This window comes from Meriones unguiculatus, chromosome X (genome assembly GCF_030254825.1).
Source record: "Meriones unguiculatus strain TT.TT164.6M chromosome X, Bangor_MerUng_6.1, whole genome shotgun sequence".
Classification (NCBI taxonomy): Eukaryota; Metazoa; Chordata; class Mammalia; order Rodentia; family Muridae; genus Meriones; species Meriones unguiculatus.
In genome coordinates this window covers 114,525,125-114,539,314 of record NC_083369.1, presented here as the reverse complement: position 1 = coordinate 114,539,314, position 14,190 = coordinate 114,525,125, and the positions used below count along the sequence as shown (strand labels likewise).

Below are 14,190 nucleotides of genomic sequence, written 5' to 3'. Positions count from 1 at the left end.
GGATGATTCAATACTTAATATGCATGGTGGACAATTGGATCCAAATTTAGAGATAAACAGAGGAACCCTTCCGCTGATAAGGATTTGTCATCTAATAGGACTGGATGTCTTCCTCTGATGTGACCCCCATGGAGTCCTGGGCCTTGTGACACAGGGGTGTTTCCTGAGGACACAGAGGAAAACATAAGCCCCTCAGTTACATTAGGCTGACTTCTGCTAGACTTTCCTCAAAGGTGCCCTCCAGCAAGGCTGAATGAGAACTGTCAAGCTCAACTTAGGCACCAACATCCAGAAACCATGTTTCACAGGGTATACTTAGAAGTCACAGATGAGTGTTTTACACTTATAGAATGCACCCTTCCTATCCTATACATATCTGTAACTTCTTCACTCTCCCTCAGGCAGTTCTGTTCTCAGACATACATACTTCAGTTAGAAAATATATCTGCGAATACCAAGTGTGTGTTCAAGCCCACTAGCCAGGTTATCCATGCAGCATTTGAAACCCAGTCATAAAAAGATGTGTGTGTACTGATATCGGGCCACACTCCACCCCCAACTTCCAGTGTGAATACACACTGTGTCTGTGTAGGCCTTTTACTCTAGGGCATATAAAAGTTCTTGTTGCTCCTGCAGACAGCTTAACTGTTATCAGTATTGTCACCTGCCTCCAGGCCACTACTTTGAACTTTCTGTTGCTGAAATTTCTGTGAAGTTACCTTTCCAGTGAAAAGAGCACTATCTTCTCCATAGGCACTAGGAGAAGTGTGGGAGTTGGAATCCTGAACACGTTCTCAAAGCAGGTGCTGTTGTCCAGGGACTTAAGTACTTTTATCAAGAACTTGCATAGAGTTGCTCTTTGCAAACTCTATTCACATTTTCTCCAGATGGGAACAATGGCTTCCCTGCCTATAGAAAGTCATATAAATGGGTGGGGAGGTAGTCTGATGAGAGGGTGCAAGAAGGGACCAGTGTATATTATTCACACACAGGAGTAGAGATACTCAGAGGGATCCATATGTGCTGGTGCGTCATGGTTTATATGTTGCTGCACACCCTGTATTGCCCAGCTGGTGCGTAACACAACTCTGAGCCCTGTAAACTCTCAGATACAGACAAACATATGCCTTTTGAAGGAACAAAGTCTGACCCCTCCTCAGGTATTCATACTGCCCAGATTTTTTTTTTTTTTTTTTTTTTTTTTTTTTACTGTTGTCTACCTAACTGTGGTTAGTAGCCAAAAAAGTTTCAGCTGTCTTTTGGAGGCCTTTCTTGTTTCTTGTGTAAGATATCCAGTCCCAGAGAGTATTTCTACTTGACATCAACAATCCTCCAAGGGAACTGCAGGTCAACACTCTCTTCTCACCCCTAAGCCCTGACCCCAGCCCATTGGGTGCCTATCCAGTATAACTCCTCCTTAAATGGCTTCCAGGCTTCTCTCTAGGAAACAAAAGCCACAGCTATCTAGGGTTAAGGTGCTGTCAGACAACTGTAGTCATTCTGTAAATAACATCAGTGCCAATTATTGCCAAGCAGGGAGAAGACATCCATGTACATGTATTGGCCAACTTTGCTTTCAGGGCCTGAAATAACAAAGATGGCATCAAAGGTGTGTCACCTGAGGGCCAAGACACAGGGCATGGTACTTGGGGCTTCACTTCAAAGATTAGTAGTGTGATCATCTCCTGTCCCATGATCATGCACACAGTCTCAAAGGGCACACTCACAGGGTCAGCTCACCCACTGACTCAGGTTGTCTGCCTGTACCTACTTATGTGCTTTGTGTGTCTGTGTACTGGGCTCACATTTCTGGTCTGTGAATATCCTTTCCAAATGTACCTGTAACTAGGAAAGAAGGGATTGTTCCTGTTTTCATGGCAACCACTGTGTCATAGAAAACATTCACTCCTGGTGGTCAGTTCCCATGGAAATCAGGAAGTACTAATCCCCCCAGGAGTCTGACTGTTCATTTACATCTCTGTTACCTAGTTCAGTCTCCATGCCCTGCCGCTGCAGGCTTGAAAGAAAGTAAGCATGCACAGAGTACAGAAGTTGATTCTCCTATTCTAGGGTGCAGGGCCTTTGACCATATAGGCTCTGGGACAAGGCAAGACAAGAGATGACAAATTCCATTTGCATTCTAACAAAATAAGGCCACATCTGAAAGGACACCTTTTCACCTGCTAGAATTTAGAATGCAAGCCTGCTGCTTCACCAGGTACAAATTAGTGTTCTAGGTCACTTGGCAGAAAATGAGGAGGACCTTGGACCTGTGCAGGATATAAAGTAGCTCAGGAGTTCAAAATCCATCTTAAATCTCAAGCAGAAAGAGCACAGATCAAACTTCAAATGGCAGGAAGCTTTGGAAACCTCAAAGCGCACTCCCAGTGACATATTTTCTCCAACACTGGTACTCTTCAGAATCAAATACCACACAGTGCCATCTTTCAGGAAGCACATGTGAAAAAACCCCAGGCTCTGGAGGATAACTCATTAAAACCAACACAGTCAACCACACAACACACACACACACACACACACACAAACTTATTATACACATTTATCACACACAGACACAATCACATTCACACATATACACCCACAACAAATGCATGTACACACGTGCACATACACAGAGACACACACTCACTGAAAACACCCCCACCATCTTTAACAGGCACACAGAAAAATGTTCCTTCATGCTGTCCCAAGGCATGACTACTAGTGTATGCAGCCAGTCCTACATCCAGGGAGAAGTTTTCTCAGCAGATTAGATGATATCAGCTTGGAAATTTCAGCTCTTCAGGGTTTTTCTATTCTTCCCTTGGCACATACATAGATCCTTACAGTGCCTTTTGTCTGAAAGACTTCACTGAAAAAGTTTACAATATTCGTGGAGTGGCAGAGTATTTCCTTCTTACGGTTGGGTATTCTGTTGCAAGAGCATACATGGTTGGCCTATCTCTTCATCATGAGTAGTAAATTCAGGATCTTTGCACTGTGCCTGGGGCTGCTGTGGGATTTTGCATACCAATATTTGCTCAAATGCCTCTATTCAGAGCAGAGACTCATAGACCTAAGGGTGGAGTATCTGTTTGATTGGCTGGTATAGAATTTCCCATTCTGGTGAAAGGTCCTGACAAAGGTCCTCCCACAGTAGATAGAACATTAAAAATTCCCTCATCAAGGGCTGGGTTTCACATGCTCCAGGAATGCACAGATGATTGGTGGTGAGGCACAGTGCCCATGGTGCCCTTGGAGGAGGACAGGAGCACCAAGAAGTGTCAGAGCTCAAGCTGAACAATACAGTGATGGACATGAGTCTTATTTACCCTTCCTTTTGGACAAAGCTCCTGGAGACAATGAGAAAAGAGACCTTTAGCACTGCAGTCCAAAAAAGGCTATACACAAGACTGTACCTTGTTTAATGAGGACCCTCTGTCTCTGACCCTTGTATTCTTTGCTGTTGTCACTGGAAAAATGGGTCCTCCAGAGAAGCAGGCATGATTAATTCTCAGAGAGAAGGGCTTTACTATGGCCCAGGGCACTAGCACAACCACAGACACCAGTCATGCACACACATATTCCGAGTCCCAACTTATACTCCTATGATTGTTGGGTGGGGGTTATTTAGGAGCACCTTCACCTATGCAAATACATGGCTGAGTGCTATTCTATAGAGACCAGAATCTTTCTTTAGCTTATGAATCTGAGGACTAATCTTGGAAAAGGAGGGTCTTGGTAATTGTCCTGAAGCTTCTCTCTATAAGTAAGTGACTATGTATTAATAAAGCCCCATGAGATAACAGCATGGGCCTCCCTTCCACCTTAGAGTAGACAAAGTCAAGAAAGGCTGCCTAGGTTAGCTTTGTGAAGCTGTTAGGGACTCTAAGGAGTGGGAAGAAGAGCCTGTATGTTGCTACAGAAATTAGGAACCTATAACAAGGTTCTCTCAGTACTCTTTAGGTACTCCAGAGATTCTGCACAGATCCATACTTCCATGTGCATGGACTTTGACAATTCAGAGAATAGGTGATTGGGGCACTGTTGGCCCATCCTAGGTGAGTCCTCAGTTTATGCATGCACAACTGAAAGCTCCAAGCAAACATACATGCTTAGTTGGAGCTGGGGATTTAATATATTGTGCTGGTGGGTGTATGGGGAAGATGGAACAGCATTGTTGTCCAGGCTCACACACAGCAGAGATGTAGAATACTTTCACAAAGTAAGGGATACTTGGCACCAAGCTGGAGGAGAAAGAGGGTCTCAGGATTGTGTTCAGCTATGTATGTCCCTGTAGGTGAATGCCTAGGTATTGGGACCCAGGATAGTTCCTGAGGTGGAGGTGTGGAACCAGAATTCCACAGAGGAGTGGAAGAGGTGAGCAAGGGTGGTGTGGGAAGGTTTTCATATAATGCAAGGTGTGAGTACAGCAGGAATGACAGTTTGTGTACTTGCAGGACTATGGATCTGCCACAGTGCCTTTGCTGAAGTCCTTGGGCATAGGCTACATTGATCCAGAACCACACTACCACAGTTGGACCTACTTAAACAGGTATGTGGGAGTTTCCAGGCCTGAGGAGCACAAATAACCATTCACACATGCTTAATTGCAAGTGGGCCTAACCTAGGAAATGGAGGGGATAGGCACTCATATCTTATGTCCTTGTTTTTCCATAGAGGCCAAATCCTCTGCAAAGGTAGGTCCAGTAAGCTGTCATCACCCTTCCAAGGGGAAGCAGGGTTCTGGGCAACAATGGGGAGGTGTGTTCCTCTAGTGAATGAACAGGATTATAGACCCAAGGTCACTTCCTGATCTGATGTCTAGAGCCTGAAGTCCACATGGCCTTGGCCCTAGAAGGATATTCTAGGAACATTTTGTTAGGATGCATGGTGTGAGAGGAGTGGGTCTGAGGAGGTAGTCAGGACCTTCGTATGGCTCTTTTATGAGATCTTAGTATACTACACATGTTCTCTCGGTCCACATTGCTACATGTAAGCCTATTGTAAAAGGGTATGGGTTTATCAGGTCCCTTATAGGCCTTAACACAGTGGTTTCTTGCTGATCTAAGTCAAACATGCACGATTTCCAGGTGGGCCTCAGAAAACAAAAAGTATTGGTCAGTCTCACACATGCACCTATGCTTTTCACTGTGTTGTAACACTTCCAGAAGTGACTTCTCAAAATTGTGACTACCTTCAACAGTAAAAAGTGTTTAGGAGGTTTGCAGTAAGGAGGCTCATTTCTGCAGATGAGTGACTTAATATTGGGGCACAGGGTAGTACCTATCCAAAAGTGACTTCTTGCTAGTTGTGCCTATCCTCAAGGATAAGAGGAATGGGGGTGGGGGTATAGGGATTGCTATGGACTACAACTCCATAGCTGAGTGACTTAGTATCAGGACTCTCTATAGAACCCTTCAGGAAATGATGTTGCTAGCTGTGCCCACCCTCTAGGCTGAGAGAGATTTTTTTTTGAGCAGAGGGTGCTTGCTGTGGTATTTTTTTCTATCTAGGTGAGTATCACAACCCACTATAGGACCCTTCAGGCAGTGATGTCTCTCACTAGCTGTGTCCACTTTCAAGAGATGGTGATCTTTGAGATTGCAGTGAGGTGTATTTCCCTAGCTGAGTGACTGGGTCTTACATTTCTGGAAGTAAAGTCACTCAGGCTGTGACCACCCTCCAAGAAAAGAGGGGTTTGGGAGGATTACTGTGAGGTATATCTCACTATATCTGTATCATTACTTACTTGGATACCATCTAAGATCACAAGGGGAATTCCGAAGCCGGAATTTCACATCACACAGAAAAAGGCCCCGGAGGTTTCTCAGGGAGGGCCAACAGGTCATCAGAGGGAGTAGGCAGGATAGCATGTATCTGGTGAAGAGTCTAGTGACCCTGTCTGTGTAGTGCAGACATTCTCTCATAGCCCGAAGTTTCACGGTTAGGATCATTTAAACAAAGATTGTGGTTGCTCTTGTCCTTCCTACACCTTGGTAACAGAGTTTCCCGTTCACATATTTCAATGCTCAGGTGGTCCCTGCTTCCTGCATATGCAAATGCAGCACCCAAAGTTTCCTCTCCCTATCCTACATTCCCCCAACCCTCTGCTCTTTTTCCTGCCCTCACCCCTGACCAGTCACATTTAGTGCAGCATATGGTATTGTCATCCTTGCTCTTCAAGTTGCAGAGATGTGTTTTCTCAGCAGCCTAACTAGGAATGACACACTTTCATGGTAAGGAGGGTCTCAGGGCATCATCATGGTTACTGTACATCTAAGTTAGTGCCGAGGTATTGGGTTCCAGGATAGCCCATGTTGTGCTATCCTGTTGCCTCATAGATATGCTTTGGTCAAGGTGGGACATCTGGGTACACTGAGGTTCAGCCTTGAACCACATGATGAGCATGGTGTCATTCAGCATTCCTGATTCATCCTGGTCCCTTTAATGCATGATGGCTTTAGGGTCAGAACCACGCATGTGTGACTGTTGGACCCATTTATTACAAGAGCACCTTCTATCTCTACCTCTTGAGTTTTCAGGCCACCCCCAGGAAAGCCATTTAGTTGTCCTTGCCTACCTCCATCAAGGTTGAGTGCTTGGCCCACCACACACAAGTGGGCTTGTTGGGTCAGCCTTAACTATGTGGAATTTCTGATGGGCTTCATACAGGGACAAATTAATGCACATACAACTGCTGTGTATTCAAGCCTAGCCTCTAATACCTAGGATCCATGACAGCCATGCCCTCATGCATGTGCACCAGCTGGGCCCACTTGCTGGGCCCATTCCCCTGCATAGGTGTTGTTCAAGACTCTCAGAAAGCACAATGCTGGATACAGGTGGTGACAGAGGAAGTTACTTTCTTCTAAAGAGAAAGAGGTTCCTGAAGAGAGTATGTTGAAACAGGACTGTCCTGGTGGATGGCTGGTTTATAGATTAACCATCTTTGGTGAAGTCTCATGTTGAGAAAACAGTGTGTGTGAGAGGGATGATATTAGGCTCCTGCATGGTGGAGCCAAGCTTGGCCTGTGAGGTGAGGTGTAAGGGTAAAGAGCAAGGTCTTAAGGACCAGGGGTAAAGGGCTGCAGTTCCCCACAGAGTGGTGTGGACTATAAGGTCCAAATGCCATGACAGCCAGAGTAACCATCCTCATGATGGAAGAAGGAAATCCTTTCTAACATGCTTTAGATAGAAGGTGCTGCTCCAAGCTGCTAGAGTCTGACCCCAGGCTGTTTATTTTAGACATGGTTAAGTGTGGTAAAATTTTTTGAAAAAAAAAAAAAAAAAAAAAAAAGTCCCCTAGTAAGACAGTTCCCTGTGCAGAAGGAAGATCCTGGCCTAACTACTCAGATGCTCATTTGCAATGTACATTTGACCTCAGCACCAAATAGGGGTCCTAGAGCTTAAGGGCCTATGACCTGGTGTGGTTTCAGTCATATACGCAGTGCTAAGGTCCCCAGACTATAAAGTACATTTTGACATCTCCCCTAAGGAAGGCTTCTGTTGACTGAGATACAAATCTAAGAATGGAGGTCTAGGGATGGAGAGTCTGAGGAAAACGTAATAGTATGGGAGATTCGGGTATGGCCTACAGGTGGCACATACACTTTTGATACATGTTTAGCAACAACATGCTGAATCTTATCCAGTACCTTGCATAATCCTACAACTTACAACATGCATCAAGTCTTAAAGCTTCAACAAATCCATAATCTATCCCAAGAATAGTCCACAAACCTCTTTCTCTGTGCTGTAGCATACATTTCTCTTTGTTTCCACCAGGTAGTCCTCTACGTATTTCTACACACAGGAGACTTTATCTATGCTGACATCTCTGTCCCATACCCAGATTTTCTATATCCCAGTTTTGTTACTCTCCAAGGTCTAGGCAGTTGAGTACCCTCACACTCACTTATTCTTTCCACATACACTGAGAAGTAACCTAAATCAAAATATCCCCTGTTCCATCTTAAAATGGCTGCCTACAACTTGCAGTGGTCACTTCTGGTCTACTTCAAGATCCCAAATCTCAAAGAGCAGCAGCATCTCACCACCACTTCCTGTCCCGTAGCAAACTCCTAAACTCCCTTAGCACCTACCATACCTGCACCTACTCATGAACCATTTGCTGTGCATACATAACCCTACTTCTTATTCGGACATATCACACCTTCACCCACTGTCTACCCAGGTGAGTATCCTCCAAATTACATACTTATTTTTCCACATCCAACCATATAAATCTTGTATTTCACTGACAGTGTCGCAGACTAGTTTGGACACTTGGATTTTTTCCTGTTGCCATAGCACACCCTATGCTTCAACTGTGTCCCAAACACATGAACATAGTCCCAACATTGGAAATTGTTTTGTATCCAGCATATAGGTTTCCCCCAGAATCTGCCCTACATAATGTCCACATGTACCTATTTTGTCTCCCCTTAAATACTGAATACATACCCATAATTAGTAGAGTTGTAGCCAATACTGATGATGCAGTCATTGTGGTACATGCACACACACAGAGGAACTTTTTTGCTCGCTATATCACACTACTCCATAACCACATTTCTAATGTACTTGTCCAGGCTTTGGCATAGCATGCAATCCCTCACTATATGCTTGTTTTCTACATACATTTAGAACTGGGCTGTTTTCCATAGTCCTGGCTAGTCTATCTGTCTGAACTATGCAGTGGCAATTTCTACACAGTAGGGTCCCAATTCCCTAAGCTCAAATTCATTTCAAAATCCTCCTGTACTTTAGCTAAATTCTAGGCTTCTCCAATGACTTGCCCTACAATAATCCATCTACAGGCACTCTGTGTAGCCTACACTCTATCAGTTCTTATTCTTATTTTATTGTTCTCCTGCTGGGTGCAGCTTTTTGACTAAAACCAGCAAAGAATTGTTATTTTTGCAAACACTTCTGTATCTGCTCTAGATCCCATAGCATGTACAACAACCTTCTACCACACTAACATCTTCTAGCATTACTAGTACAATTGGGGTCTCCTGTGCAGTGGACAGCATCTAAACTTCCATCCAGTTCACCCTCCTCTGAGCAAATCACTTTTGGTGGTTTCTGGTACTGCTTACCTCATCTCATTCCATATCATGATTAACCACTCCTCCTCCTTGATCTAGACTCTCTCGATTAATTATTTATACAAGATAATTGCTTTCCAAAACTAATAGGATCTAGACTGTTTAAAACATTTAACGACAATCCTAGCATATCTGCTTGTTACTAGAAGTATTGACTTCTGTCTTTTGGTAGAGTCCCAAATCCTGTTTCTGATTTTCAATGTGCTGTCCTGTGCTAGAGACGATATCTAGGTTTCTGCAAGGACCCATATCACCCTTTCTGCTTTCTATACAATATCACTCCATACTCAGTTTTCTGTGTCATTACCAGGAACAAGATTGTTGAGTACCCACTAATATAATCTTTTTCCATGTCTCACGACAACAGGCTGAATCTTATGCAGTATCTTCCATAATCCTACCACCTATATCATTTGAGTAGGCTCCTCTGTGTTTCAACAAATTTCAAATCTAGACCCTGCATAGCCCAAAAACCTCTCCCTGTGTTATAGGCAATGTTTATCTAGGCTCATTACAGACAGTACTATTCTTACATCTATATCTTTGAGATGCCCTTTTCTGTCTATTTTCTAACCCCAAACAGCCATTTTGCTCCCATATCACTTTCCAGGGTATAGCCAGATAAGTACCCCCACACTCAGCACTTGTTTTTCCATATTCAGTGGGCTCTGTATTAGATAAAACAGCAACTGTTCCATCTTAGAATAGCTGCCTGCACATTGCAATAATCATTACTTTTCTTCTTGGGGATCCCACATCTCACACCTGAGAATCATCCCCACCACCCCTTCCTGTCTTCTATCCAACAGACAATATCCCTTAGCTCTATCATACTCAAGACAGATTTCCTGTGCATACTTAACCCCGCTCTTCATTCAGACTACCAATATCCTCTCCCAATGTCTAAACAGGTGATAATTCTCCCCAGTACATAATTGTTGTTTTACATCCAACCTTATATAACTTATATCTCATTGACAGCTTCACAGCCAATTTGATCCTCACAATCTTGCATGTTGCAGTAGTGAGCCATATGTTTCAATAGAATTGTAAACATTTACCCAATTTATATCCAACATACAATCTCTTACCTAGATCTGAAGGTCAGACAGGGAGTCAAGTGACTCTGTTGGACCCGTGCATCCTCCTGCTGCAATGTCAAGACTGTGGTAGACCCTGCACACCCTTACCTGTCTGTGATGGGCACTGTTCCCATAACAGGTCCCAGAACACTGACATCTCCTGCCTACAACATCTTTGCACTAATTTTAATCCATAATGTCTTAGACAGTTAGGAAATTAAAGCAGCTGATTGATGGTATGGATGGTCACTTGCCCTTCCCTAAGTCTGATAGTATGCAATCACATCTGTAGCATAGCTCTACTGTTCATTTTCCTACATACTGTCCCTCTCAACATAATCCTTTCTCCTCTGTCTTCTCAGTGGAATGTCAACCTTTTCTTCTCTCTCTTTCTCTCTCTTTTATCTGTCTCTCTCTTACTCTATCACTGTCTCTGTCTCTTTGTGTGTGTTTGTGTGTGTGTATGTGTGTATGTGCACAGGATTAGGGTGGTGGCTACTCTGTTCCTGCCTGCTTCTGCCTTGAGCCAGCCAGTTTCTTATCAGCAGTGTGCATGTCATCCATTCCTGAAAGAAACCACATCTGTCTGAATCTCAAAAGAGAATTACTGTGATTGGCAAGAAAGACTACAACACAGAGGAAGAACCACAATGTGCTCAAATGCCACTCTTGCTCTCCATTCTTCCCAGGATGCAATTTTTATTCCTGTCATTACTCAAGCATCAGGAGGCACAGGCTGAAAGAACAATGTGAACTCAGAGCTCTTGTGACACAGTTCCTCTTGAAAACTCACATTATCCCATGTCCCCTCTGTGAATGTGAGCATACAGAGTATAGGGACCACAGAACTTTTCTTCTGAATTCTTAACCTTACAGAAATATGGGGGAGGGCAAATGATATTCTCCTCAAATCCTCAGTCATTTCCGTCCTAACCTCTGTATCCATAAACTGCTGGTGGTAAATGCTAGCCCCCTATTCACAATGAAAAATGTGCAGTGTCTCTCCTGTAACATTCACATCCAAGCCATACTGACCTCCACTCTGATATCAAAATGCATAATGTGGCTATCTATATAAAGGAGGTTAGTTGTGTCTCAGGCCACACCTGCTGGATGATGCAATACTAAATATGTATGGTGGACATATGGAGCTCCATTTAGGGATAACTGGAGGAACCCTTCCTCTTATAATGATATTTCATCTAACAGGGCTGGCTATCTTAATCTGATGTGACCCGTTTGGAGTCCTGGCCATTGTGACACAGGTGTCTCCTGAGGATATTGAGGAAAACATAAACCCCTCAGTTACATTAGGCTGACTTTGCTGTACTTTCCTCAAACATGTCCTCCAAGAATGCTGATTGAGAACCATCAAACTCAAGCTAGGCGCAACCATCCAGAAACCATGGTTTGCAAGGTACCTTTAGAAATCACTGATGTGTAAGTTACCCTTAGAGAATGCACCCTTTCTACCCTGTGTAGGTCTGCACAATCTTCACCTACTTTTAGGCAGGCCATTTTCAGATACTTCTCTTAGAAAACATACCTAGGGAAAAGATGCATATACCCTTAATTTTTTTACAGATTTATTTATTTTATATATATGAGTTTTCTATCTGCATTTACATCTGCCAGAAGAAGGAATCAGTTCACATTATAAGATAGTTGTGAGCCACCATTTGGTCGCCGGGAATTGAACTCATGACCTTTAGAAGAGCAGACAGTGCTCTTAACTGCTGAGCCATCTCTACAGTCCCTGCCCTTCATTCTTAAAGGGTACTTAAACGTCATTGTGGACGAATTCAATCTACACTATTAAATACCAAGGTTGGCCTCAAACTCGAGAATATGTATGTCTTCCAAATGCTGGAATTAGAGGTGTGCACAAACATACCACACTAAGCTAGAGGTTTTTTTAAGAGGTGAATTGTCAAGATCAACAAGTTAGAGCTTAGTTTCTGAGGATACTAGTAAAATACTTATCATTTCTTGCTTTTTATTACTTACAATGTATAAAAAATTAATTTATGTCAAAATGTTTGAAAAGCAATAACTCTGTGACTGAAAAGTTGAAAAGAGGTTTTCTAACAGTATTAGCTGTCTATTCCCAGAAAGCATTTTTTGCTTTTGTTATACTTAATTTTAAAAGGAAAGATAGATAGATAGGAAATCCCTAAAAAATTAATAAAAGTGTGAACTAAAAAAAAAAAAAAAAAAAAAAAAAAAAAAGAAAAGAAAAGAAAACATACCTAGGAATCCCAAGTGTTTGTTCAAGCCCACTAGCCAAGGTATCTATGCAACATTTGTAACCCAGTCATAAAGAGATGTGTGTGTACTCATCTCAGGCCAACCCCCAACCTCCAGTGTGTATTCTGTCTGTGTAGAACTTTTACTCTAGGGCATATAAAAGTTCTTGTCCCTCCTGCAGACTCTTAAATATTGTCAGTATTGTCACCTGCCTGCAGGTGACTAATTTAAACAAACTTTTCCTGAAATTTCTTTGACAGTTGCCTTTCTGGTAAAAACAGCACTATTTTGTCCATAGGCACTAGGAGAAGTTTGGGTGATGGAATCCTGAAACCTTTGTCTCAGTAGGTGCTTCAGCCCTGGAACCTAAGTACTTTTATCACATACTTCACAGAGTTACTTTATGCAAACTCTACTCACTTTTTCTCCAGATGGGTACAATGGCTTCCCTTCCTGTAGAAAGTCATATACATGGGCAGCCTGATGAGAGGGTGCAAGTAGGGACCAGTGTATATAGTTCACATACAGGAGCACAGATACTGAAAGGAATCCAGATGTGCTGTTGGGTCAAGGGTCAACTGTGGCTACACACCCTGAAATCCCCAGCTGGTGCTTAACACAACTCTGAGTCCTGTAAAGTCTCAGACACAGACAAACAAATGCCTCTTGAGGGAACAAATTCTGACTCATCCTCAGATGTTCATACTGCCCAGATATTTTTACCTCAGTCGGCCTAACTGTGATTAGTGTCCGTATACAGGCAGCTGTCTTTTGGAGGCCTTTATTGCTTCCTATGTCAGGCATCCAGGCCCAAAGAATATCACCACTTGTCATTAACAACCTTCCAAGGGGACTCCAGGTCAGCATCTTCCTCCCTCTCCTAAGCCCCGACCTCAGATGATTGGGTGCCTACCCTCATATAACTCCTTCTTAAATGGCTTCCAGCTTCTTTCTAGGAAACAAAAGCCACAGCTATCTAGGGTTAAGGTGCTGTCAGACAAATGTAGTCATTCTGTCAATTATTGCCAATTATTGCCAAGCAGGGAGTAGACATCCATGTACATTTGTATGCCAACTTTGCTTTCAGGCCTGAAACTACAAAAATGGCATCAAAGGTGTGTCACCTGAGGGCCAAAACACAGAGCATGGTACTTGGGGCTTCACTTAAAAAATTAGTAGTGAGAACATCTCCTGTCCCAAGATCAAGCACACAGACTCACAGGGCACACTCACAGGGTCAGCTCACACCCTCACTCAGGTTGGCTGCCTGTACCTACCTATGTGTTTCCTGTGTCTGTGTACTGAGCTCACCTCTCTGGTCTGTGAGTATCCTTTCCAAATACACCTGTAACCAGGACAGAATGGATTGTTCCCGTTTTCATGGCAACCACTGTGTCATAGAAAGCATTCTCTCCCAGTAGGTATTTCCCCATGGAAATCAGGACATACAAATCCCCCCAGGAGTGTGACTGTTCACTTTCATCTCTGTTACCTAGTGCAGTCACCATGCCCTGCAGCTGCATGTAAGTGAGCAAGTAAGTAAGCATTCACACATTACAGAAATTGATGCTCCTGTTCTAGGGTCCTGGGCCTTTCACCATAGAGGCTCTGGGAAAAGGCAAGACAAGAGATGACAGAATCCAATTTGCAGTTTATCCCAAAAACGCCATATCTAAGAAGGATACCTTTCACCTGCTAGAATTCAGAAGGCAAGCCTGTTGCTTCTCCAGATGCAAATTAGTGTTCTG

At 43.3% G+C, this 14,190-nt stretch overlaps 1 pseudogene; it reads left to right on the top strand.

Moving 5' to 3' along the window:
- LOC132649900 (COP9 signalosome complex subunit 5-like) overlaps positions 1 to 14,190 on the top strand; it is a 248,391-nt pseudogene that overhangs the window by 52,028 nt on the left and 182,173 nt on the right.